The 26,356-nt window shown below is 42.9% G+C and overlaps 1 protein-coding gene across 4 annotated transcripts in view; it reads right to left on the bottom strand.

The window, feature by feature from the left end:
- Positions 1–26,188, bottom strand: part of LOC129834661 (adenylate cyclase type 2-like) — a 71,838-nt gene extending 45,650 nt beyond the window's left edge. For 2 of the 4 annotated variants that reach the window (XM_055899855.1, XM_055899853.1), the window contains exon 1: positions 25,841–26,188. The gene's annotated coding sequence lies outside the window, so the exon portion shown is untranslated. The remainder of the gene's footprint in view (positions 1–25,840) is intronic. The other 2 variants (XM_055899858.1, XM_055899854.1) reach the window with 1 other exon arrangement.
- Positions 26,189–26,356: the final 168 nt, after the last annotated feature.

Raw genomic sequence — 26,356 nt, forward strand, 5'->3', positions numbered from 1 at the left:
TTGTGCCATAAAATAACAAAGGCTGATGAGGTTATGTACCTAAAGGCAAGAGAGGGAGGGACACCTGTTGGGCTGTGTGAATGGATATCCCAGCCAGCCAACCACTCAGGATGCTCCAGTCATAGTGACAACCTGCTCTGTCACAACAGGCCGTGTGTTGATGAAGGTCTGGTCAGCAATTTACAGCCTTGCTGTTTAACTGTTCCTTTTATTACTATAAGACTATTACTGCCAAACAACTAACAACCCTTTACCCAGCCCCTATCCTGTACTACACAGGCTATCCTGCAGTCTGACTAACAGACAGAGTTAGGGAGTTAAAGCAGAGGACGAGGTAAAGCACATACTGGTAAGGGATCCGTCTTCTCTATTAGAAAACAGCTGGGGCCCTGAGGAGATCAGGGCCCCTCATATCTATGATATACACACACACTGTTCATATGAAGGAAATTATTCCTTCAAAAAGAACCCCCACACAAAACACTACAAGCCTTACATCAGACGTGTTGGGAAATATGAGATCATTTCTCTGATTTAGCTCCTTCAAACCTTTCAACCCACAGGCTAGATGACTGCTCATGCATGCAACCAGAGTAAACAGTAGGGAGGGTGAATGAAGGTGAGGATAACCAGGCCCCAATGGCAGACAGTAAAGGACCAAAGGTCCCATTTTGTCATGGCTACTCATCTCCTGGATAATGCAGCACGGTAGGTTGGTGTTATCACCTTTAAACAGGGAGACTTGGAGAGTAAGTTATGAGTCTGCAGTGAGAGATACAGAGGCAGAGATAGACAGATGGAGATAGACAATGAGCCACGACTGTGAGGGAAGTCTAAATAGACAATTAAGGGTGGTACTGTTAGAGAATGGTTCTGGGACAAAGGGACGGTGAAACGGCACTGAGACAGTATATCTCAGAGAGCAGTCAGGGGAGACTTATTATCTAGAAGGCTCCAGGGAACTTCTGCTTATCAATGAAACTCAGGATGATGGTTCTCCTTCCAAATCTGCGCATCTTCCTGTTCACTTAATGTCTTTTTCTTGATTTTCAGTGGCTTTGTAGCGTACTTTGTCTTACTCTGTATGTTAGTTATACCGGGATCACTTTCATTGTCTGACATACTGTCTGTGTGCATTCCAATGTTAGGAGGTCAGGACAGTGAGGAAATAATGAAGACATTTGGAGAGCAGCCTCGTACTGGGGCAGATGGCCCAGTTCCCCACGATGTTAACGATCAGTGAATAGGTCTGTCTCAGTCGGACAGTAGGATACTAGTACTGATCATTCCAGGATGTTTTGTCCAGAGGCAGCCATTTAACACCGCCCTAGAGCGCTTGTTTGTGAGACAACGGCTTGATATTACAGCTCCCAGCCCAACAACCGCTTTGTGTTCCAATTCTAAAGTTGTCATGGCAAAGGACCGATGCAGCGGATCTCTGTCTGTCTCCGCCACTGAGTGGAGTCGTGCGGAGCAGTGCTGGAATAGCGGCCTGGCTTGAATAGGCTGGAGTCTCTCAAGAACAAGATGAATAGCAGTAACTGCACTGCATTGTCTGGGAGGCCTTTCTCTCTGAAAGAGCTGAGGCAAATCGAGGCACCCTCACAGAGGCCTCACAAACTGGCGTCATTTGACTCCTGGAGCAGCCGCAGCACAAAACTACAGACGTCATCGACAACCCAGAGCCCAGCCACCGAGATTGAGAACGCACATGGCTGCTGTCGCAAACTGGCAACGTGCATTAACACAAGATAGAGGACGTGAAGTTCAAGGGACTGGATGTCGTCTTCGCTTTGGCCTCGCGACATGTGAGGGCTAAGAAATGAAAAAAGTTGCCGCTACATTTGAAGGGGAGCAAACTATATTTGAGCTGGTGGGATTGTTGTGCAGGAGACCACCATTCATACTACATTTTTATGAGTCAGAGTAAGCCACAGCTGGGCAATTCCATGATTTTTCACATTTAAATGTACACTACCATTCAAAAGTTTGGGGTCACTTAGAAATGTCCTTGTTTTTGAAAGAAAAGCACATTTTTTGTCCATTAAAATAACATCAAATTGATCAGAAATACAGTGTAGACATTGTTAGTGTTGTAAACGACCATTGTAGCTGGAAATGGCAGATTTTTTATGAAAATCTACATAGGTGTACAGAGGCCCATTATCAGCAACCATCACTCCTGTGTTCCAATGGCACGTTGTGTTAGTTAACCCAAGTTTATCATTTAAAAAAAGGCTATTTGATCATTAGAAAACCCCTTTGCAATTATGTTAGCACACCTGAAAACTGTTGTTCTGATTAAATAAGCAATAAAAAAAAACTGGCCTTCTTTAGACTAGTTCAGTATCTGGAGCTTCAGCATTTGTAGGTTCGATTACAGGCTCAAAATGGCCAGAAACAAAGCACTTTCTTCTTAAACTCGTCAGTCTATTCTTGTTCTGAGAAATGAAGGCTATTCCATGCGAGAAATTGCCAAGAAACTGAAGACTCGTACAACACTGTGTACTACTCCCTTCACAGAACAGCGCAAACTGGCTCTAACCAGAATAGAAAGAGGAGTGGGAGGCCCCAGTGGACAACTGAGCAAGAGGACAAGTACATTAGAGTGTCTAGTTTGAGAAACAGATGCCTCACAAGTCCTCAACTGGTAGCTTCATTAAATAGTACCCGCAAAACACCAGTCTCAATGTTAACAGTGAAGAGGCGACTCCGGGATGCTGGCCTTCTAGGCAGAGTTGCAAAGAAAAAGCCATATCTCAGACTGGCCAATAAAAAGAAAAGATTAAGATGGGCAAAGTAACACAGACACTGGACAGAGGAACTCTGCCTAGAAGGCCAGCATCCTGGAGTCGCCTCTTCACTGTTGATGTTGAGACTGGTGTTTTGCGGGCCAGTGTGTCTACATATGCAGATGACTCAACACTATACATGTTAGCTACTACAGCGACTGAAATGACTGCAACACTTAAAGAGCTGTAGTTGGTTTTGGAATGGGTAGCAAGGAATAAGTTAGTCCTAAATATTTCCCAAACTAAAAGCATTGTATTTGGGACAAATCATTCACTAAACCCTAAACCTCAACGACATCTCGTAATGAATAATGTGGAAGTTGAGCAAGTTGAGGTGACTAAACTGCTTGGAATAACTGTGGATCAAAACATATTGATACAACAGTAGCTAAGATGGGGAGAAGTCTGTCCATAATAAAGCACTGCTCTGCCTTCTTAACAACACTATCAACATGGCAGGTCCTACAGGCCCTGGTTTTGTCGCAACTGGACTACTATTCAGTAGTGTGGTCAGGTGCCACAAAGAGGAACTTGAGAAAATTGCAGTTGGCTCAGGAGAGGTAAGCATGGCTGGCCCTTAAAAGTACACAGAGAGCTAACATTAATGACATGCATGTCAATCTCTCCTGGCTCAAAGTGGAGGAGAGATTGATTTCATCATTACTTGTTTTTGTAAAAGGCGTTGACAAGCAGAAGGTACCGAGCTGTCTGTTTAAAACACTAGCACACAGCTCGGACACCCATGCATACCCCACAAGACATGCCACCAGAGGTCTCTTCACAGTCCCCAAGTCCAGAACAGACTATGGGAGGCGCACAGTACTACATGTAACTCTATTCCACATAAGGTAACTGATGCAAGCAGTAGAATCAGATTTAAAAAGCAGGTAAAAATACATCTTACTTCACAGTCCCCACTTTTCCGTAACACAGACACATGCACACACACTATCCACACACATACACATGGATTTTGCGTTGTAGATATGCGGTAGCGGAGTATGAGCCCGAGGGCACACAGTGTGTTGTGAATTCTGTAATGAATGTATTGTTATGTTTTTAAAATTTTATAACTGCCTTCATTTTGCCAGACCCCAGGAAGAAGGCAGCAGCTAATGGGGATCCATAATAAATACAAATACCACCTATTGGTACCAATAGGTTCCCTTTTTTTCAAGGCATTGGAAAACTTCCCTGGTCTTTGTGGTTGAATCTGTGTTTGAAATTCATTGCTCGAATGAGGGACCTATAATTGTATGTGTGGGGTACAGAGATGAGATAGTGTTTAACATGATTTTTGAACGACTATTATTGCACACTGAATGAGTTCATGCAATTTATTATGTGAATTGTTAAGCACATTTTTACTCCTTAACTTATTTAGGCTTGACATAACACAGGTGTTGAGTCAAGACATTTCAGCTTTACATTTGTTATTCATTTGTAAAAATGTCTAAAAAGATCATTCCACTTTGACATTATGGGGTATTGTGTCACAAAATCTCATAGTAATCAATTTTACATTCAGACTAACAACAAAATGTGGAATAAGTCAAGGGGTGTAAATACTTTCTGAAGGCACTGTATATCAAGCAAATAAGTGCATTTCACTCAGGATGCTGCATTCAGTCTCGTTTAACCAGGCTACCAGAGTCAACCAACTCCCCTCACAACAGGACCCTGTCTGCACTCTCACAGCTGACAAATATGTACAGTAATGCACTGTCCTCAAATTAGATCTGGCTCCCATCTCCCCCTCCTCTCTCCGCCCTCACCCCCAGTAGCATCATCCAGTGGTATTGGATTAGCTTGGTGCAGCAGGGAGAGCTGCCGAAAGACAATGACATTAACAGGATGTTATCTCAGGCTGTTCTCAGCTCTTTACTTTATCATGGCTTGTTTATGATAAACACAGGAAGTACAGGCGAGAGCGAAAGCGTGGGTCGGAAGCCGGGCTCGTCACACACAAGTGTTTCACATTCACTTCCACAAACGCTGTGTCACATATACACAAGTGTAGCCATCCATTTTGTTACGACACACACACACACACACAATGAATGGTCCTGAACAGTGATATTCATAGAAAATTCATAATTAAAAGCCAATATCTAGGTTGAATCAATCAGACTAGGTAATTTTCTGTTCTCTCAAGATGTAGCTAGTTATGGACATGATGAGAACCACTGCTTTCACATTCAATATCATAAGTGTTCCTTCCTTCCCATACTGAATAATCAATATCTCCCTGTGCATGCGAGTAAAGCATTTTCTAAAATGGAGACAAAAAGAAAACACTGGAGGAGGAAAGAAAATGAAAAGGAAAGAAAGAAGAGAGCATTGTTTCCAGTCAGTGCAGCCAACCACATCCCTATTTCTGGTTTCATAACCCCTCTGTTAGCAGAGCCAGGCCAGGCCGAGGCGAGCTGGCTAAGTGCCCCAGCCCAGGACCTCCCAACTCCTTCCATCACAGCAGCCTGCTAGGGTCTGGCGCAGGGCCTCTCTCACGGTCCTCCCTGGCCCTGCCTCCACCACCACGGCACTGATCATGGAGCCATAATGACTACTCAGTACACTAGCCAATGAACTACTGACACCCCCTCAGAGAAATCTCAGCAAGTACATCATAGAAATATTATGAACTACACACTCAAAACCCTTAAATAATCAAAACAGTGTGCAGTACAGTAGATTATACAACGGGTAGGTCTAATCCTGATTGGTTAAAATCGCATTCCAGACAGTGTGTATTCCACAAGATACCACTGGCTAAATCTATGACGCTGAAATGCCTATTTACTCTGTTCCATCTGACTGTGCAATCCACTGTCTCATCAACCCTGCCAAGCAATTGACATATACGTTGTAAAAAAGCATCTAGACATTATCTTCCATTTCTTTTAGACTAGCATTTGTGTTTCAACAGCGGAACATTGTAATAACCTTGGTCTGTCCTATGAACATATCGGGAGTGTGACGAGACAGACTGGCAGCTTTTCTCAGCCAGTCGAAATCATATATCAGCATAATTTTGATGCGTATTTACAAAATGTCAATAGAAAAACAAGAAATGCAGCTAGTTTGCTGTCATTCCAGCTTCAGTTTGAAGTGATTGTGTTAGCTATCTCTTCTGAACAGTGGCCTGGCAAGAGAGCAAATGTTCTATGGCAGGCGAAATCGCTCATTTTTAAAGATGTATCCCCCCAAAGAAAATTCACTGGAAAACAGCTTAAACAAACGCAAATGCAGCTACTTTATTCTGGCTGTGTGAGGACAGACGCTGGAGACGAGAATCAAGTACAGGGAGCGAACATTTAAATGAAACACAGACAGGAACAGAATGCAGACAGTCCCTGTACTGGGGAAAACAAAAAAGGACAATAATGCTGACATGGGGATGAAACGGACAGATATAGGGAAAGGCAATAAAAAAGTGAAGGAGTCCAGGTGAGTCCAATAAGCGCAGATGCACGTAATGATGGTGACAGGTGTGTGTGATGAAGGGCAGCCTGGTGCCCTCGAACGCTAGAGAGAGAAACTGGGAGCAGGTGTGACAGTACCCCCACCCCACACCACCCTCTAGGAGCGCCACCAGGCGTCAAACCTGGGCAAGCCTGATGGGCCAGCCGAGGCGTGTGTGCCGGACGAGCCGGCAGAGGCATGGGAGCCCAACGAGCCAGCCGAGGCGTGAAAGCCAGACGAGCCAGCTGAGGCGTGGGAGCCTGTAGGGCCGGCTGAGGCATGACGTGGGATGGGAGCCTGATGAGCCGGCTAAGGCGTGGAAGCCCGACGAGCCAGCTGAGGCACCACTGGTTCCATCGGCAGCGGCACCCTGACCCGTCGTCATCACCACAAACCAAAATCAAGAACTCCCGGATGCTTCAAATAGTGGCGTCAGCATTCTGTGAGGACAGACGCTGGAGACGAGAAGCAAGTACAGGGAGTGAACATTTAATGAAACACGGACAGGAACAGAATAAGGACAGCGTCTGGACAGGGAGGAAAAAAAAAAACAATGCTGACATGGGGATGAAACAGAGGAAACAGACAGATATAGGGAAGGCAATCAAAACATGAAGTAGTCCACGTGAGTCCAATGAGCGCAGATGTGCGCAATGCTGGTGACAGGTGTGCGTAATGAAGGGCAGCTTGGCACCCTCGAGCTCCAGAGAGGGGAAGCGGGAGCAGGTGTGACAGGCTGCACTGTTTGACGTGAATGTGTTAGCCAAAGTTGACTAGCTAGCAAGCAAGGGATAAGAAGGTTGCCAGCCATCATGGCAACAGAACATTTATAACAAACGACTGGAACAAAAATACTTAACGACTGGGTCGTGTCTCTGGCAACTGAACCAATAGAACGAACAAGCATAGTATGAATAAATAAATAAAAATGAATAAATTCATCAAAATAATGTTAATGAAAATATGTCAATCATTATTTGATTTTGTTGGTAACCCGTTGTATAAGAGTGATAATTCCCTCGAAGCCGAGGTTTAGAGGATACATTGGCACGGTTTGCAACAACACCCATGCCAATATATCCTCCAAACACCGGCTTCGAGGGCATTATCACTTAAGTAGATTTGAAGTCTAGACAGTGTTGACCTCTGCTACTGAGGTGTTGTAGGGAGAAAGGGAGGGAAACACCAGCTTCAGCACCAGCTAGGCTTAATGAGGGTAATTTTCCATGGTGCCATACAGTTAAGGGTGTTGACATGGCCATATGGTCCATGTTTTGAACACTGAGCTGTCATAACCTGGTTGTTGTAAATTTTCCAATGAATCATATGAGTCAGTCAGTTGGTGAACCAGTCACAACTCAACTCTCTTTTCCAGCGAATACTGAGAGTACATGAACATACCGGACAATATACCATTTTTTATACCAGCGTTGAATCACATATGTCAGTAAGTCAGTGAACCAGTCACAACTGAGCTTCCAGAGAGCAGAAGCTGTATTTATTTCCTCCGAATGAAAATGATCTAACTATGAGTACATGAACAAATATACCTGACATCAATATTATGCATACAGTATGTGCTTTCTACTGTATAGACTATTTTTACACAGCTGCAAACTGGGCAGGTGTGACTTTCCATAAGCATCTGAGTCCACTGCATACTATAGTAGCAGCACTTTGATTGTGTGTGTGTGTGTGTGTGTGTAACGTCTAGGACTATATCTGCGCTCTCCTGAACATGAAGCCAGGCTCATAATGTGACTAAACTTAGGTCCTACAATACTAGAATATTTGTGTTTATGACCAACTATGATGTTTAACTATAACCTACTGTGCATGCAAACTGAAACCATACTCACACTAAATTTAGGCTGACCTAAAACCTAGAGCTGGTAAAATAACGAAAATTATCGATATCGACCAAACGTCCACTTATCGTGGGCATTTGGCTGATATTGTTCATTACGATAAGCAACCTATTGGGCCCTACTAGAGAAATGTGAGGTTTAAAATGAAATAAGTTTCCTATTATGGGTGATTGTTAATGGGACAACTGATAGATGCAACATTAGAAGTAGTAGAAGTTTCAATAACTACTAATATAAAAAACTAACTGTGATGCATATTAATGTTATAAACGTATTGTTTAATTTATCGTTATCATGATAAATTTACTGAATTATCTGGATATGGATTTTTGTCCATATTGCCCAGCTCTAATTCTGATTTGTCGGTGTGACAAATAAGAATTAAATAAAACAAGTATTTCAAAATACAAAGTAGTGCACTGGGCCTTCATTATTCCTGTAAGAGTGAACCAAAATAGCAGTCAGCAGCACGGGAAGAGAAATTCACATCCTCCCGCGGCCATTTATATAACCTCTCTCCTAGATATAGTGTTTGTAGAGCAGGGTGGTGAGATTGTTTGTAATCAATATCAAATTAAGGCCAGCCAGTCTTTCACAGATGTGATTTCTTTATCACATTAACAAAGGGTTTGTTACGCAATAATTGAAGAGCCCTTGATTACTATTGCAACACTTGGTAACACACCCACACAGTTATCACAAAGCATCCATTGACCCTCACTAATATCAATCAGTCAAGACTGACCAATCTAATGTTCAGATGCAGCAGTTCATTACTGTAGCACTAGACGAAAGCTTTCAGATCAGAGGATTAAAATTCACCCTATGAGTCCGTCTGTGCACAGACTGACTCACTTCATCCATCCCACCATACTATTTAATTCCTAGTACTAGTGTACAAGGCCCATCATTTGATCTGGTTCCACACACAATTCATATTCTCATTGCCCCGCCACCCCACAGTCTCTCCAAAGGCTGTCCTGAAGTTTAGTCTCTAATAGAGACGGCATGTGGATTAGGCCTACTAGCCTGGTTAAAACAGACTGAACGCCGCTCATAGAGATCCTATTAAATTACTATAGTGTTCTAATTCCTAAGGTCAACGACGCCACTACACTCAGGCGCTGTAGTTTTCAGTCTGGTTTAGCCAGGCTAGTGGATTACAGCTTCACCACAAATCAAAAAATGTAATCCTCCAGTAATTCCTCTAGAGCAGCAGCAGCTGAGGGTCTTAGGGCTCTGGGTCAGGCAGACGCTGCCTGCGGGTAGGTCTGATGGCCACATCTGTCCTCATTCTGGGGCGTTATATACAGACAGTTCACATCAGTTAAATGGTGCCTTGTCGTGAGGAGAGATGGGCTTATCGTACAAGCGTCTTTCGGTGCTTGAAAAGCACTAGGAAAAAAACATGTTTTATCACCAGGCGGAGCTGGGTTCAAATAAATGTGCATTTGAAATACTTATTTTTGGTGTATTTTAGTGTTTTTAGCCTACTATTTGAAACTATTTTCAAATACATTACTTCAAATTACCCTAGGACCAAACAGACCAGGGTTTAAAAACTACAATATGTAACTTTTTGGGCACCCCGGCCAAATTCACATAGAAATGCAAGTTATAGATCTTTAATTCTCATTGAAAGCAAGTCTAACAAGTGGTAGATCCTGTTCTATATGCGTTATTTCTATGCTTCCCGTTAAGTTCCGTTTTTGCATCTTTTACTTTCGGCTTTGTTCAACAGCTTCAAACAGCTGAAAATACAATATTTATTTATTTTATTTTATTTTACCGTTATTTTACCAGGTAAGTTGACTGAGAACACGTTCTCATTTGCAGCAACGACCTGGGGAATAGTTACAGGGGAGAGGAGGGGGATGAATGAGCCAATTGTAAACTGTAGCCCCTATTTGGGGTTATGGAAAATATATTTCACAGAGGTTTAGATGGTACAATGATTATCTACACAATGACTGATTGTTTTGTCACAAAATAAAATTAAATAATAATAATAAAATATTTAAATATTTGTATTTGAAAATACACTCGACTGTGTATTTCAGTATTTTCAAACACATGCCAATATTCAACTACTTATTTTTTCTAAGAAAACATATTCAAATACTTACTTCGAAATGTTTTTGCAAGTAATTGAAATACCCTAAATTGTATTTGAACCAATGATGTGTAGAAATCCAGGACTGTGGATGCTATGTAAAATGGCCAATGATAGGCTTTGAGGCCTCCGGCCACCATATTGGCACTCCCCAGAAGGAGCAGACCTTCATAGGAATGAATGGAAATCTACAGTAATTCAATAAATTACATATTTTAAAAATAATTTCTTTGTTGTAGTAGGGTCAATAACATTAGTACGCCTAAAAAATATATTTTAAGGAATGTCATTTTACCTTTTAAAATTGTCATGTTCACTTCACTTAATATAATTTAAAAGTATGCATTAAGGTGTCTGTAGACATTAATTAATGCATTTCTATTGCTTCCCAAATCTCTTTTTACAATTGAGGAGTACCAAAATGGCTGCACGCTGGTTTTAAAACAGCGCCCCCCTGTCAGTCATCTAGGGTTAATACATATCATTAATTTGAACCCAGGTCTGTTAAAGGGACAAGGGGTTAGGGGTTACAGGAAAGCACAGCAGCACGTAAAATACGTAGGCTTGAGCAAAGATTGTGATTTCTGACTTGTAACCTCAGCAGCAGTCGAGGCAGTGACATGGGTGACTTGATTACAGAAAGGAGACAGACAGTAATGTCATTCAGGCATGGTGGCCTTTAAGTTGATCTCATAGGGCGTACAATTTGTCCTCTTTAAGATGTAGAAACCACTTAGAGATGTTGAAGATGTAGAAACCACTTAGAGGTGAACAAGTCTTGAAAGAGGTGGTGCAGACTGCCTGTTTGCACAAATAGAGGAGTCTATGCGGTGTTGTAAATCAGAACACTATCGGAAAAAGTAGTGTTCATTCTGAGCATACCGTGAAGGCCTGAGGCAGTGCTTAGAAGCTTTACTTCCAGTTGATGCCAAACATGTCAGTGCATTGATGTGTGTGTGTGTGTGTGTGTGTGTGTGTGTGTGTGTGTGTGTGTGTGTGTGTTTGAAAGGAGTGTGTGTAAATGGCAGTTTGTGTGTATACAGCATGGGAGACTTTAAAAACTTAGTGACGTGTGTAGTGGGGATTTGACAGCAGGGAGTGATCGTCGGTCACCCCGTATGCCTGAGAGCCAAAACCCTCAAAGCTAGCAGCAGCTGCTTGGCCCAACTCCAGTCCTCCAGACTCAGCCATTGAGGACCAGACCAGAGAGTCTACACACCCTCCAGGCAGGGCCGCAGAGCAGGGCCAGAGGACAGGGCTACAGAGAACAGGACCAGACGGTTAAGCATCAGCCTCACCCAGTTACTGGAATTGTGATCCCCTGCTGATGACAATAGCTTCAAAAGACGACGTTGGAGAAGGCAACTCTGCATGTGCCTTAAGTGTAGCATAGAGCACGCACTGTTAGGTTCTCAATTACAGATGTGCTGCGGAGAACAACCAACCAGACAGCAGGAGTGACGCAGGAGAAGCTCAGGGACCACAGGGAGCTCTCATTACCCTCACTGCCTTCTTTGAGGACTACTGGAGTGGATGTGGATGGAGCCGGGAGAAGACTAATGCCTCCCCCTTTCCTCCCTATCCCCATTGTGCACGAGTCCCGTCATCATTGTTGATTAGGGCACAGCCTCTTTGTCTGAATCGGTGTCCTTCGTTGGGGCCTGCCCAGTGAATTATCACTAAACATCCTGATCCTAGGATGGAGTTTCGTATCTACACTAATATATCCAGATTTCCTCTCAGGTCTTGAGCTGTACACTACTTTGTCTCCTGTCGCCACGGAGACTCGCACTGCTCTCAATGCATCCCTTGTCTGTGCCAGCGGGCAACCCATATGTGCAGAGCTAGGGTTACAGTTTTTTTTTTAAAGCTCCTCCTGTATTCACCAAGGAATGTGACCGAAAAGGACTCAGTCTAACAACCACACAGTCAGGAATGTCTGAAGCAAGAGTTTCCTACTGTGGTAGAGAGTTGAGCTAAAGGAGAGGCTACTCTCTATAGCTGCTTGTGTCTGGTGTACTAGGGACTGTGGTGGGGCTGGAAAATGGAGATGACAGCCTACTCCTCCGCCTCAACACGACTCATTGCCAGATGCCCTTACTCAGTGTTTCTCAGCCAAAATCATACAAGTGTGAAGTGTACACTCCAAGTGTTACTTCTAGTAGTATACCATATCAACATGGTAATGACTCATTTCAGTGGTATGATCTTGACTGGGTGCTGTTAAATCACCACAGGATAGGATACCAATGAAACATCTTTCCAGGAAATAGTCAACAGTATATCAACGAGCAACCGAGCTGACTTTAGTCAGAGGATGGAAGATCGTTCAGCCTGAATGCCACAGGAATTTCCTCCTTTCACTGGATTCCACAGCTCCATTGTCCAGAACCTTCACTGGTTCACTTACCGGCTGGTGTTAGAAAACTACAAAAACACACATGCCCACTTACTCTTTCGCTATACAGATGTGTCTAATTAAAAACTGGACGCTGACTTGAAAATGGCACACAAATAGCATTTATTCTATGCCAGGAGTATATAACTCTTACCCTACGAGGTCCGGAGCCTGCTGGTTTTCTATTCTACCTGATAACTAAATGCACGCACCTGGTGTCCCAGTGCCTGATTAGAGGGGGGGGGGGGGGAGATGTAAAAGCAGTGGAACAAGCTTCGAAGTCCAGATTTTAATTTGAGGGTTCTATGCCATTTAGCCGTTTCTCCTTTTTAGAAAAAAAAGGCATTATCCTTCTCATGGAATTAATTTACACACCAGAGCAGTAGCATACATTACTCTCGATACAGTTGTTATAGTCCTCTTTCCTAATTGTATCACCTCTCATAAGTACGGCTTGTTTGGAATGAAAATCATGCCTACAGTAGGAGTGAAGTCATGGAAAGATTGAGGTATGTAGGTACTGTGTGAGTTGTAATAGCATGTGTATCTTACACCCCCCCCCCCCCCCTCTCTCTCTCAACCACCTGTGGATTACCCGGCAGTGGTTCTGACAGCATTTAAATGCCTCTAATATAAGAACATAGAAACCCAGACAACAGCATCAAGGCAACCAAGGTAGAGCAAACTTAATTTCTCCTTTCTCGGTCTCTCATTCTCACTCTTTTTTTCCCTCACAGTCACACACACAGAGCACATTTAGGGAACTGATTAACCCCACTTATTCTTGCATTCAGAAGCAAAAAACAACAGAGACATGGTTAAGTGTATTACAGAGTGAAAATGTCAATAAAGCCACTAATTCACATGCATAAATCAGCTAACAATGGGACAAATGAATCAACAAATTGATTCCGATGGCTTTTGCACACTGCATCCAAGCATGTGGGTCTACTTTTGCATCAAAATAGTCTTGCCAAGGCGAACCTTAGTCAACACCTTAGTCAACCACACAGTCTCATTTCCTTAGCAACCGTGATTCATTTCCCTGACAACAGGGCAAGGACATCTTCATAAAAGGAAGCTTCAACAGCTGCAACAGTCAGTCAGCCTCATTTTTTGACAAATTATGTTAGTGAAAGCAATGATTGATGTCATTACCGGAGCACAAAATATATAAATTAACCTGTTTTCAGGATAACTCTGTTAGAAGCAGGCTATGGCTTTCTAACCGACAAGGACCATGTCATTTTCAGTTCAGCAAACCAAGGTCAACTATGTTGCAATAGGCTTAGAACTCCAGAGGGTTACAATACGTTCATATATTGAAACGGGGATATACCATAGGCCAGGGGATTCGTTCATCAAAACAGCAAGGCCATTTCTATAGCTAAAGGATGTGCTTTGTCAGCTGGAACAGGGTTTCCCAAACTCGGTCCTGGGACCCCCCCTGGGTACACGCTTTGGTTTTTGCCCTAGCACTACACAGCTAATTCAAATAACCAAAACTCATCATCAAGCTTTGATTATTTGAATCGGCTATGTAGTGCTAGGGGGGGGGGGAACTAAAAGTGCACCCAGGGTGGGCCCCAGGACCGAGTTTGGGAAACCCTGAGCTGGAAGACAGAACATACTTAGTTGGCATGATGAGTAATGTATTACATGAAGATGTTCCAATCCACCGCTGACCTCACCTGAAATCAAGGCTCTTCTCATCTCTCCACTGTCAGGTAGAGGCCAGTGCATCACATACAACTGATGACTGTCCTGGTCCTTGTGTGACAGCATGATAAAAGGATGATATGTGGGGTGGCGGCCACATCTAGAGGATTCAGTTGCTCGCAAGGCAAAACACAAAAGCATCCATTCGCTCACTGTGGTGCGGTCTTCTCAAAACAATTGACCAGCCAAAGTCCATCCAATCCCTGCATCCCTTCCTGCCTCCTCCAGCTTAGGGTCAGTGTGTTCCTCACTATTCAGCCAAACAGGTCCTCAACAAGCTCTCTTCAAACAGAGACCCAATCATGAAAAATCAGTCATTAACTAACCGAGCACAATGAGTGTCTGTTGAACATGTTTCCAGTCTGCAACCATCCCTCCAGCTACTGAAAACCTCGCTGTGGCATGCAAGAAATAACCATCCGAGAGAGCATACAGTACATCCGAACAATAAGAACAATTGCATCGTTAGACTCACTTCGTAATAATGAGAGCTTGCATCTTTTACATTAGCAATGCATTGTACTTCCATATTAGAAAAGTATTCAGATAAATACTCACCAAACCAAGGACCGCACCCTCTAACCCTCTGTTCCAATAGGACAGTAATGGCTTATAATCCACTTATTCATACTTATTTGTTCCAACTCAAAATACCAACTCTAAATAATTGGCATTGTCGTTGATAAAAAAGGACACCCTGCTTTCAGCTAAAATACTGTAGCTAGGGGAGCTGTGAAAAGCTTGGCATCGTCAAATGGCACTTATCCAGTTAGGGCGCTGTCATAGGCATAACACAATGTCCTTGAGACGCAAGCATAAAGAACGCAAAAAAAACGGGATCAAAATAGAGAATAACACCCACACACAGAGACACACACCCACAATCATACGCAAGGCAGAAACCCGCACACAGTGTAAACGCACACATTGACTCAGTCTACTTACACACATGCATAGAGCTGTCATCTCTAGAGCATATGTAGAAGTATTTGTAGCTAATTGCAACACAAGCACACAGACTGTGGACTTTTATCCATCCCAACATTTAGGGAGTGTGAGTTCACGTTGGAATGTTTTATCTCCCAGCACCATGATGGTTGATTCTGATGAGTGGTTTCACAAGGGCTACCAGTGGTTTCCTGGAAATTGAACAATTAACTGAACAATGACGTGAAGAGCACTTTCTCCACTGATGGGATGGAGTACTCTAAGCACCACATCTCTATAACACCCATCTACTTCAAACGGGAGAAACAAATCAGCCCTTGCAACAAAGACCCTTTTATGTTAGTTTACAAAAATTATGATATGGTCAAATATCACATTTTTGGAATGTGTATACCACATCAAGTCTCATTATTGAAAGAGAAATGTGATGACACAATTATGTATGCAACTTCTTAATTTCATACCTCCTTGCCATACTTCTTATAATGATTCATCATGGTTTTTAGTCTATAAGATTCATATAGGCCTATACGCCTCCAAGGCAGTCTCACTGAGTCTTCTCAGCTCTTCAGAAGAGACTGCCGGTGCTCAGCACTGCAGCCTGAGACAGAGGGGCTCAGGGTAATACTAGCTGGATGAAATCTGTATGTAACAGCTGCTATACTGCATATTGCAATGCTACACACTGACATCCAAACATCTTGGAGCTAAAAACAAGCATTTTGATGCACCTGCAATAGCATCTGCAAATCTGTGTACGCAACAAATAAACTTTAATTTGATATTTTTGGTAAAACATTGAAATCTAAAGCCTATTGGAAAAGAAAAACTGGCACATGCAAACTAATCTGGTCATTACTTGTTTGAAAGTGTTAAAAGAAAGCACATCCTCAGACTGTGGGTCTGCTTTAGGGGAATTTAACTAATCTACAGTGCCGTCGGAAAATATTCAGACTCCTTGACATTTCCACATTTTGTTACGTTACAGCCTTAATCTAAAATGTATTAAATTGTTTGTTTCTCCCTCATCAATCTACACACAATAACCCTATAATGACAAAGCAAAAACAGGTTTAGACATTTTTGCTAAAAAACTGAAATATCACATTTACACAAGTATTCAGTCCTTTGTTGAAGCACTTTTGGCAGCGAACACAGCGTTGAGTCTTCTTGGGTATGACGCTACAAGCTTGGCACATCTGTATTTGGGGAGTTTCTCTCATTCTCCTCTGCAGATCCTCTCAAGCTCTGTCAGTTTGGATGGGAAGTGTTGCTGCACAGCTATTTTCAGGTCTCTCCAGTGATGTTCGATCGGGTTCAAGTACGGGCTCTGGCTAGGCCACTCAAGGACATTCAGAGACTTGTCCCGAAGCCACTCCTGCGTTGTCTTGGCTGTGTGCTTAGGGTCGTTGTCCTATTGGAAGGTGAATCCTTTCCCCAGTCTGAGGTCCTGAGCAGGTTCATCAAGGATCTCTCTGTACTTTGCTCCGTTCATCTTTCCCTAGATCCTGACGAGTCTCCCAGTCCCTGCTGCTGAAAAACATCCCCACAGCATGATGCTGCCACCACCATACTTCACCGTAGGGATGGTGCCAGATTTCCTCTAGACGTGACGCTTGGCATTCGGGCCAAAGAGTTTAATCAGACCAGAGAATCTTGTTTCTCATGGTCTGTGAGTCTTGAGGTGCCTTTTGGCAAACTCTAAGCGGGCTGTTATGTGCTATTTCCTGAGGAGTGGCTTCCATCTTGCCACTATACCATAAAGGCCTGACTGGTGGAGTGCTGCAGAGATGGTTGTCCTTCTGGGAGGTTCTCCCATCTCCTCAGAGGAACTCTAGAGCTCTGTCAGAGTGACCATCGGGTTCTTGGTCACCTCCCTGATTAAGGGCCTCCTCCCCCGATTGTTCAGTTTGGCCGGGCGTCCAGCTCTAGGTAGCCTTGGTGGTTACAAACTACTTCCATTTAAGAATGATGGAGGCCACGGTGTTCTTGGGGACCTTCAATGCCAAATCATTTTTTGGGTACCCTTCCCAAGATCTGTGCCTCAATCTAATCCTGTCTCGGAGCTCTACGGACAATTCCTTCGACCTCATGGCTTGGTTTTTGCTCTGACACTCACTGTCAACTGTGGGACCTTATATAGACATGTGTGCCTTTCCAAATCATATCCAATCAATTGAATTTACTACAAGTGGACTCCAATCGAGTTGTAGAAACATCTCAAGCATGACCAATTGAAACATGATGCATCTGAACTCAATTTTGAGTCTCATAGCAAAAGGTGTGAATACTTACAGTTGAAGTCAGAAGTTTACATACACCTTAGCCAAATACATTTAAACTTAGTTTCACAATTCGTGACATTTTATCCTAGTAAAAATTCACTGTCTTAGGTCAGTTGGGATCGCCACTTTATTTTAAGAATGTGAAATGTCAGAATAATAGTAGAGAGAATTATTTATTTCAGCTTTTATTTATTTTATCACATTCCCAGTGGGTCAGAAGTTTACATACACTCACTGAGTATTTGGTATCATTGCCTTTAAATTGTTTAACTTGGGTCAAACATTTCAGGTAACTTCCCACAAGCTTCCCACAATAAGTTGGGTGAATTCTGGCCCATTTCTCCTGACAGAGTTGGTGTAACTGAGTCAGGTTTGTAGGCCTCCTTGCTCAGAAATGATTTTTCAGTTCTGCCCACAGATTTTCTATGGGATTGAGGTCAGGGCTTTGTGATGGCCACTCCAATACCTTGACTTTGTTGTCCTTAAGCCATTTTGCCACATCTTTGGAAGTATGCTTGGGGTCATTGTCCATTTGGAAGACCCATTTGCGACCAAGCTTGAACTTCCTGACTGATGTCTTGAGATGTTGCTTCAATATTTCCACAGAATTTTCCTACCTCATGATGCCATCTATTTTGTGAAGTGCACCAGTCCCTCCTGCAGCATAGCACCCCCACAACATGATGCTGCCACCCCGTGCTTCACGATTGGGATGGTGTTCCTCGGCTTGCAAGCCTCCCCCTTTCTCCTCCAAACAAAACGATGGTCATTATAGCCAAACAGTTATATTTTTGTTTCATCAGACCAGAGGACATTTCTCCAAAAAGTACAATCTTTGTCCACGTGAGCAGTTGCAAACCGTAGTCTGGCTTTGGAGCAGTGGCTTCTTCCTTGCTGAGCGGCCTTTCAGGTTATGTCGATATGGGACTTGTTTTACTGTGGAAAAATATACTTTTGTACCTGCTTCCTCCAGCATCTTCACAAGGTGCTTTGCTGTTGTTCTGGGATTGATTTGCACTTTTCGCACCAAAGTGCGTTCATCTCTAGGAGACAAAACGTCTCCTTCCTGAGCGGCATGACGGCTGCGTGGTCCCATGGTGTTTATACTTGTGTACTATTGTTTGTACAGATGAACGTGGTACCTTCAGGCATTTGGAAATTGCTCCCAAGGATGAACCAGACTTGTGGAGGTCTACAATTTTTATTCTGAGGTCTTGGCTGATTTCCCCATGATGTCAGGCAAAGAGGCACTGAGTTTGAAGGTAGGCCTTGAAATACATCCACAGGTACACCTTCAATTGACTCAAGTTATGTCAATTAGCCCATCAGAAGCTTCTAAAGCCAAAACGTCATTTTCTGGAATTCCCAAGCTGTTTAAAGGCACAGTCAACTAAGTGTATGTAAACTTCTGACCCACTGGAATTGTGATACAGTGAATTATAAATTAAATAATCCGTCTGTAAACAATTGTTGGAAACATTACTTGTGTCATGCACAAAGTAGATGTCCTATCCGACTTCCCAAAACTATAGTTTGTTAACAAGAAATGTGTGGAGTGGTTGAAAAACTAGTTTTAATGACTCCAACCTAAGTGTATGTAAACTTCCGACTTCAACTGTATGTAAATAAGGTATCTGTTTTTATGTTTAATACATTTGCAGAAATTTCTAAAAACCTGTTTTCACTTTGTCATGATGGGGTATTCTGTGTAGATTGCTACGGATTTTTATTTATTTCATCCATTTTAGAATAAGGCTGTAACTTAACATAATGTGGAAAAACGTCAAGGGGTTTAAATACTTTCCGAAGGCACTGTATACTGAACTATAAACGCAACATGCACACAATTTCAAAGATTTTGCAGTTACAGTTCATAGAAGGAAATCAATCAAATTAAATAAATTCCTTAGGCCCTAATCTATGGTTTCCACATGACTGGGCAGGGGCACAGCCATGGCCCACCCACTTGGGAGCCAGGCCCAGCTAATCAAACTGAGTGTTTCCACACAAAAGGGCTTCATTACAAACAGAAATACACCATAGTAGAGAAATTAACATTAAATTCCCTGGAAACATCTCTGGTGGACATTCCTGCAGTCAGCATGCCAATTGCATGCTCCCTCAAAACTTGAGACATCTGTGGCATTGTGTTGCATGACAAAACTAGAGTGGCCTTTAATTGTCCCCAGCACAATGTGCTCCTGTGTAATGATCGTGATGTTTAATCAGATTCTTGATATGCCACACCTGTCTGGTGGGTGGATTATCTTGGAAAAGGAGAAATGCTCACTAACAGTAATGTAAACAATTTTTTTTATTTTACCGTTATTTTACCATGTAAGTTGACTGAAAACACGTTCTCATTTGCAGCAACGACCTGGGGAGTAGTTACAGGGGAGAGGAGGGGGATGAATGAGCCAATTTTAAACTGGGGATTATTAGGTGACCATGATTTTGAGGGCCAGATTGGGAATTTAGCCAGGACACCGGGGTTAACACCCCTACTCTTACGATAAGTGCCATGGGATCTTTAATGACCTCAGAGAGTCAGGACACCCGTTTAACGTCCCATCCGAAAGACGGCACCCTACACAGGGCAGTGTCCCCAATCACTGCCCTGGGGCATTGGGATATTTTTTAGACCAGAGGAAAGAGTGCCTCCTACTGGCCCTCCAACACCACTTCCAGCAGCATCTGGTCTCCCATCCAGGGACCGACCAGGACCAACCCTGCTTAGCTTCAGAAGCAAGCCAGCAGTGGTATGCAGGGTGGTATGCTGCTGGCAAATGTGTGCACAAAATGAGAGAAATAAGCTTTTTGTGCATATGGAACATTTCTGGGATCTTTTATTTCAGCTCATGAAACATGGGACCAACACTTTAAATGTTCCATTTATATTTTTGTTCAGTGTACTGCCAATGGCCTTTTGAGGAAATCTAACTCGATATTACTGACAGACTCAGAAAGTTGAGCCATTTTTGACAGTTAAAAAGACCACATAACAAGTCTGTCCTGAGGTAAACTAATGAGTCACAGCTCCCTCAGACTTGTCCATCAGCGTGTGAGAGAACAGCGATGACATTCAGTGAGCCAGAGATCTTAAGGCCGGTGCCTGACATTCCTCCATTACATGACACTCAGCAACTCCTTATTTACAGACTTCTCGTATGGATCCAGGCAATTAGCCAGAACACCTGGTCAGAGGTTAGTCCTAGGGTCAGTACTGAGGTCTCTTTTGTTCACATCAAGAGATGGTGTCAACTTTTTATTTGACACGTGGGAAATTAGCCTGTTTGATTTTGGTGTAGTGGTGATTAGTGCACTCATCAACGATTATCAGCCAATGACAACCAAACTTAGCTACCATACCCCCGTACTGCACAACCTGAGCATATACTGGGAATAGTGGAAGGAGGTCAAGCCTTCCATCTAGTTTCCCTCCTCTATGTTGCAACAATTACATCCAGTAATTCTCCAACAATTACATCCAGTAATTCTCCAATCTGCTAAAAGTGGTCTGGTAATCATCATTTAAATGAGGTGTGAAGACTGCCTACCTGGCTGGCTACTAAGGCACATGCTGGGTAGGTAGTGGCACACCTCACAAAAGGCAGCACACAACGCGCAGTCTGAACCAAACTCTGCTGACTGCAGGTGTTCTGGGCTTTAATAAGAGTGTCATTGACTGTAGAGTAGCTGACTGAGGAATAGAGGTAGTAAGATTTGAATCATTATAGAGTAGCAGACTAGAGGCTTAGTCTGTCCTGATGCAACAACAGCTGTGATAATGGCAGGCTGAGTCAGACAGACGGCCAACTGTCTGTTGTGTCCTGACTCCTGGCTGAGCAATGAGCTATATCCTAGTCAGTGTGCCAGCTCACAGTATGCCAGTAATGATACAATTTTGAAACAAATGTTTGCAATGGGTCCCATGTGGCTCAGTTGGTAGAGCATGGAGCTTGCAAAGCCAGGGTTGTGGGTTTGATTCCCACAGGGGACCAGTACAAAAAAAATGTATGCACTAACTACTTACTGTAAGTTTCTCTGGATAAGAGCGTCTGGTAAAATGACCAAAATGTTTTCATAATACAGTATTATTGTTAGCTGGACTAATTTGTATATAAAGGGCATACCTTCAAATCTAAATAAAACAAATAACACTTGATGTACATAATGATACTAGAACTTCAACAGGTCAAGTGACGTGTTGTGACCTACAGGTAATGTGATTGTTTCCATTATATCAAAGTCAACCCTCCCACAGAACACATTACATTAGTGCATGTCTGTGACAAAGGTAAATTGTCAAGTTGGGCCTTTTATAACAGAGGAGTTAAGAACAGCCTAAGGTTAGTATGTAGATGATCATATAGAATGGTCTCTTTTATCCTTTAGCTGCTTCGGAGGAACCTTGCTCCCAATAATGTCGTCCTCATGCCCATCTTTTTCGGGGGTAAACTTCCTACGCTTATAGAACACAATAGAGGCGGATATCCTGGGAGTGACAACAGGGGGACTTCACCCAAAAGGTCATGTCCACCCAATGCTCCTTTGACCTCACAGCTATGTTGAAGGGAACAGGTATGGAGAACACGACTTGCCAATAGATCAAACACGTTCTGCGTTAGAGCATTCAACAGCAATGGAAAGCTAAATGCACAAGTTATAGCCTACATCCAATCCCCTCCTAAATCATGTTTTACAACCAGACATAACATGGAGGAATAAATCCTCTACCAAAACAACAATACGTCTGCTACATAAATGTCATTACTCACCTAGACACTTTGTTTTGAACGAATAAACCCATTGTTTTTAGTCAATTTTCATATCTCACTGAGAGTGCATAACATTTGTCAGTCTGTGTTGCATGCATACAGTATGATCATGATGGGTGGGTGGTTGTGGTGAGGGCTGTGGTTAGTAGATTAGTAGAAGGCCTAGGCTGGATGCCCTGTAATCATTGTTAATTAGTCAGATTAGTCCTCATTGTGTGTTCCCAGGGATTAGCACACTGGCCACACTGAAGCCTCCTCATGTCAACCAAGGGGGGTGGGGGGGGGGGGGGGGGGGGGGCAATCGAAGGCGATGGGCATAGTGAGACGGAGGAAAAGTGACCTGTGACCTTGTGTGTGTGTGTCTCGGTCTGTGTCTGACTGTCTGCATAAATAGTGCTCCAGCTAGGGGGCTTTGGTAGGGGGGCACGAATTCTTCCCCAGGAGATAGAGGAAGGAAGTCTTTAGCACAAGGGAGATGTAGATCTGTCTGGACCCCACCCAACACACAGCGATAAGAGAGAGGATCAGGCTGGGACCGGCCAAATCATCATCATGACAGTATCTGCTCGGAGGCTGAACTTTCATTATTTTATAAATTGGAACAAAGTAAATTCTCTGTGAAACACTGATGTACGTAAGCAGAGGGAGCACTAAAGCAAATGGAGCATTTGAAACTCTCAGGGGTTCCAGGAGGTGGAGGAGCGGCACTAGTCGTCCACACAGGAGAGCTAGTAAGGGAGAGTGTGTGAGTGTGTACACATGTTCCACTACGCGGGGGTGGCTCTGACAGATTGTGGTGACCCCCGTTCTCAAGAGAACCTGCAAACAGACACTTTCACTTCCTGTTGTAACTGCCTGTATATCTTCACTGTCTGTACTGTCTTTACCACCAATGGAAAGATGTTGAATTCAACATGGCGCTGCATACAGCATGTCCCTCATTGTGTCTTCTTCACCCACACTGTAGGTTCCATGCCCAGTTGAATATAATTCTACCTCCGATCCAGTGGAATGAACAGCTAAACTCTTTAATATATTTCTCACCCTTTAAAATCAGGTCCCTAAAAGTTAAGGATTTTAGGGAAGTTAATAATTGCTGACAAATCAGAATATTTGCCTGCAATATGGTCCGACACACAAACAAACAGGGTCAGACAGACAGCCATACAGGACTGTTGAGACTGATCTGACTGCTCTACTATGAGGACATTAAACACTGACATTACAGTGACTCACTGATCCATGAGCAGCAAGCCCCTGCCTCAATGGGTCTGTCGGGTCTATGTATTTAGTTCTGCCACTGGCAGGTGCATACATTTCTCCACTGAGTCAAAATGACAATGGGTTAGTGATGTAAACAGCCAAACGATACACATAGCATATGCAAAGCCCAATTATGCACTGGTGACATCTATATGCAGATGGTTCTTCTTTGCTAGCGCAGACGGAGCTGTTTGACATAAGAGACATTGAAATGGCATCAATGCCTGCTTACGAGTCTACACACAGTTTTATATTATATGCAATTCACCACACAAGGGAAATTATCCAGACTGAGGATGGTTTTGTTGGGGTTGTGCCAATGCACCATTCTGACCCAAGTTGAAGGCACTACAGTCTGCAGTGGCCAGCTGTTACACCCAGCTGTGCGGCAAAGGATGAGACAAGATATTTCCATCTTATTTGTCACGTTCACTGTTTAAATCCACATTCATGCATAACATTGATTGCATGATGATAGCAGCATCCATGTTGTCCATAACATGAACAGTATATTGTTCTTTAACACTTTATATAACAGGTAAACACCCATTTTGCTCTTTACCTGTGAAAGCACCACTGAAGGTCAAGCCAATAACCATTCCTCACAAATCGAAAGCTCTTGAAGACCTGACTATTTAATCTGCGCTGATTCCTGATCTGTCTGCTACAATGACAGTTCATCAGAGCAAAACAAAGAGATGACTAGCCCGGTTTCTAGACCAAGCATGTTACCCGTATTGCAAGGGTGAATAGCTAGGATAAACAGGTGTGAAACACAGACTGAACGTGCAAAGCGAGAACATGAAATCAATGTTTGGTTTTGCTTTGGAGGAAGGGATGGTAGCATCTAACAATTGGATTTAATTATTTCCTGGGCACCGTTCGCCGATGCATTCCGAATCAGAACTATCCGACCAAAGCGTTGCCAAACAGGCACATGTCGGTAAACGCGTCACACAGTGGTATAGTGTTCTACTGCTAGTCCGAGATACATACTCGGTCTAGAAACTTGGGTTAGGAAATGCCCAATTTATACCCCGAGTAAATGTAATCTTTAAACTAGGCTCTTTTCCAGAAAAATAAACATTGCTCAATCTCATGATTACACTGCTTGGTAGCCTACTAAGAGGGAGAACCTCAGATGTTCTTTTTAATTCTTCCAACTATTTTTATGAGTCAAATACAGTAATACTCTCAGATTTGGAGGCCATAAGGGGCAAATCAATGCACACCACTCAATGTATTTCTAATTGTAACATATGGTATTATTATGTGAGGAAACACACGAGGCTTTCAGATTCCGTTTTTGTAGGAAATAAGCAGAAGATCCATCCTGTTTATCTCCCATGGGCAGGCCACTGATAAACAAATGAAACCTGATTATCTGAAAGGGTAAATATCAGGCGATAAACCATTGAAATAATATTCTTAAAAGAGATACTGCTGCATATTTATAAAAACATAGCCTTTATTATTTCTTAATGGGATCGTTTTTAGATGGACACATCACAGACACTACAGATCTGGTTCTCTATATTTTGATAAAGATGCCCATAATTATTATATAGGCTACCATTGTGCAGATCAAAAACTGATTGTAGGTTGAATAGATTATTAGATGTGTACTTGAGCAAATCTTTTTTATAATGCGCTACAATTCAAAAGGTAGGTCCCCACTTATTAACAGGACAAGGTAAAGTTGATTCAACGATCTTCAAACGAGATACGCGTTTACTAGTCTCTGTTCTTTAGACCAGGCTTGCCCAATTCCGGTCCTGGAGGGCCGAAACACTTATGTTTTTTGCTTCTACCCGGTAGTTAAATTGTACTCAGCTGGTGTCCCAGGTCTGAATTAGTCCATGATTAGGAGGATGAAAACCAGAAGTGTTTCGACCCATTAAGGCCGGAATTGGGCAACCCTGCACGAGACCGACTGGTTACCTCCTACAGTGTAGTACCGCTCTACTAAAGTACTTACAAAGCGAAGGTGAGCCTGGGATATGTGGTGGGATTCGTAGGCTACATTAAAACCAACATTGTAACACGGATAGACAACATACAAAATAATATACTTTGAAATGTGCAATCTAAATTTATGCTCAGAAAATGTGACAACTTTTTACACTGGGGTAGCCCACCACAAAGAGAAAATTCCTCTCAGTAGATTACATCGTATTAACACTTGCGCAAACCCAAATTAAGAATGCGTTTTACCTGTTGTAGGCAAACGTATACCGGTTGTCTCCAAATATAGAATGAACGTATATTAGAGACGACTTCGTGGTGGACGAATTATTCTCTTGTCCACTCTGCAAGTTTAGTTCCACCGCGAGCGAAATGTTCTCTGGGTCCCCGTGCGTATACTGCGCGCGCTCTTGAGGGCTTGCTTTTGAATGCGGAAAAGATGTTCATCAAGTAGCTACGGTATACTCCCACCCACATGAAGAGCAAACAGAAGATAGTTATAGCGGTTTTGCCAAAGCCATTCCACTCTCATGGATCAACTGATTGTTAGGCGTTTATAAGTTGCACAATTATGTAACAACTGGGGGAATATCAATCAAATGCGTCTCACTGTGTGAAATACAGCTCATCATGGTAGTGAGGGACATCTACTGCCAGTCTACATAGCAGCATTGCACTTTGTCTTCTGTGCTGTGTGAACTTTCCCAATAAAATAAATCTACTTAAACCACTAGATAAAGGAAGCAACACCTATCAGGGGAGACA

Source organism: Salvelinus fontinalis, chromosome 35 (genome assembly GCF_029448725.1).
Source record: "Salvelinus fontinalis isolate EN_2023a chromosome 35, ASM2944872v1, whole genome shotgun sequence".
Lineage (NCBI taxonomy): Eukaryota > Metazoa > Chordata > Actinopteri > Salmoniformes > Salmonidae > Salvelinus > Salvelinus fontinalis.